Genomic DNA, 2,569 nt, shown 5'->3' with positions numbered 1-2,569 from the left:
ATCAGGTAGACAAATCAAGTGCAGATAAAATAGTTGGGGTATGTGCAATTTTGACTAACCTTGGGGGTGGGATTGTATACAAGGAATGAATTTGTATGTGTGGTTGCTAGTTCACATGCTTACATTTAGAGTTGACCATGTTATATTTTGTATGTTGATTCTGTGATACTTTACCATCCATATTTTCTGTATTATTGTCTTTGTTCAAATATTGACCTGGTGTCTTTGTATATGACTATGATGGATTTTTTTGTGTTCCATAAATAATACATGTTGCCAACAATATCGTTTCAATTGTAATTTCATCTGGGTTTATGAAGGAGTACAATGATCCACAATAATATGAGAATTAATAATCCTTCTCGGATATAATTATTTATAAAACATAACATGAACACACATTTATAAACATAAACATGACATTGAAAAACTATACTACACTAAGAGGCTGAGCCCAACTGGCATGACTGGGTTGGAGGCAGCGAGAAGGGAAACAAGGAAGTCTTCAAATCCATCAGAGGAGACGGGTTGGGGGTCTGCTCGACGAGCTGGCGCGTTGTTGGCAACCACCTTCTCTTTGGGCTTATCACCATAAAAGTTGATGTCGGCCACTCCAGCTGGTTGCACACCTTTCATGCTCGCCTCGTTCCATGTGCAGAGTAAATCAGTGCAGGCAGGATCTCTTGCTCCGCCGACTCTGACGATCATCTCCACCTTGTAGAGCAGACCTCCAATATGGGAGCATGACTCACCAAGCCTATAAACACACACATAAATCAACGTAAAAGTTCAACAAACTACAAGTCAATAATCTGGCATTGTTTTCTGTGAGAAAGACATCCACCAAAGGTCAAATGTTTTCATATTTCCAATGATGCCTATGTAATTTAATTGTTTTCAAAAAACAATTGTGACAACCCTGTGGTTGTCCACCCGGTGGTGCTGCTGTAACCTGTGTGTTTCTTGTAATCAGCAGTGATGGAACCCACCTGTGGCGCTGATTCCAGGATATAAGAGGGCTGCAGAACAGGCTCTCGCTCTCTCTCATCTGCCCTGCTCGGTGCAGCAGGACACCGCTCCTCTGTTCTGTTTTATTGTTGTTGGAACCACTGTGTTGGATTGTTACATCCCCACTAAGGTCTAGGGGATCTGGAGACAATAACGTACAACCAATAATTATGAGAGAGTCAGAGTAAACGTTGACAAAAGGTTTATTCCTTGTAACCTATCATAATACAATTAAACAGAAACACTCTGTTGAGGAGGAGGAGGAGTCAAAGGATTGTGCCAAACAAAAGAAACAAGCATAACAAAACCAGGCCTCTCTCTACAACTATCCTTTGAAACCAAACTCAAACAAAAACCCTCACTAACTAACTACAAAGAATTTGACAAAACAATATACAGGGGTGGCAACAATCCGCTTACCTAGTGTGTCTAAACAATAGTTAGCTCGGTGGTGAGAAATGTACAGGGTACCCCAGACTTACCCAACTCCTCCACCTCTCAACACACACAAATTAACAAAGGTCAGAGTATTCAAAGATCTTTAGTTGCTAAACACAGCCGTGTTCCTTCCTCAGCAACAGGCCCAGAGTGAGAGAGAGAAGACTTCCTGGGTGCCTCCTTTATGGTCGGCCCTGGTTGCTGATAGGCCAGCTGAGGGTGAGAGGATCCAATCAGCCATCAGACTCAGGTGCACAGGCAGATACCGATCAGCTGTGCAGAAGACAGGGAGAAGAGAGAAACACAGGAGGGAAGGCAAACCACACATGTACAGCCTGCCTGGCACGTAACACCCCCACACATATAAATCCAAACAGTATGTTTGGCCCTTACAATGAACATTCTATTTACATAGCACGAGATAGTGCATCGGCAAGAACATTATCGGACCCCTTTTTATAACCTTATGTCAAGGTTGTAGTTCTGGACAATCAACGACCAACGCATAAGGCGTTGATTGTGGTTGTACATCCTTGAAAGAAAAACCAGCGGATTGTGATCAGTGTATACCTTAATAGGTTTTATTAGATACGATACACCTCAAAGTGCTGCAAGGCAAACAATAGAGCTAAAGCTTCTTTCTCAATAGTAGAGAAACACAGGAGGGAAAGAAAACCACACATGTACAGCCTGCCTGGCACGTAACATGGATAAATAAATGATTGTTTTGGGCAACTCCGGCGTGGAACTGTTGTCCTTATGTTACAAGCAGAGCCAGCTTGTAACAATCATTTATTTACCCAACACAGTGGTTCCAACAACAATAAAACAGAACAGAGGAGCGGTGTCCTGCTGCACCGAGCAGGGCAGCTGAGAGAGAGCCTGTTCTGCAGCCCTCTTATATCCTGGAATTAGCGCCACAGGTGGGTCCCATCACTGCTGATGACAAGAAACACACAGGTTACAGCAGCACCACCGGGTTGTCACACAATATACAACCAGAATATGTTCATAGTAAACATTTAGTTTCTACATACTGGAATCTACATACCCAGCTTTGCAGTCACAGTGAGCAGCAACCACATCGCCACGCTGGGTAACGGCTGCCCATGGATGATGCAGC

At 43.2% G+C, this 2,569-nt stretch overlaps 1 long non-coding RNA gene across 1 annotated transcript; it reads right to left on the bottom strand.

Annotated features, from left to right (window-relative positions):
• Positions 1-342: 342 nt before the first annotated feature.
• LOC139433099 (uncharacterized) lies at positions 343-1,687 on the bottom strand. Its single transcript, XR_011642663.1, has 3 exons — positions 1,491-1,687; positions 990-1,149; positions 343-757 (listed from the first exon to the last, which is right to left on the bottom strand). It is a non-coding gene; the product is annotated as an uncharacterized lncRNA (long non-coding RNA).
• Between the last annotated feature and the right edge of the window lie 882 nt (positions 1,688-2,569).

This window comes from Pseudochaenichthys georgianus, chromosome 24, assembly GCF_902827115.2.
Source record: "Pseudochaenichthys georgianus chromosome 24, fPseGeo1.2, whole genome shotgun sequence".
Taxonomy (NCBI): Eukaryota; Metazoa; Chordata; class Actinopteri; order Perciformes; family Channichthyidae; genus Pseudochaenichthys; species Pseudochaenichthys georgianus.
The sequence above is the reverse complement of the archived record's forward strand: the minus strand, read 5'-3'. Positions and strand labels throughout refer to the sequence as shown.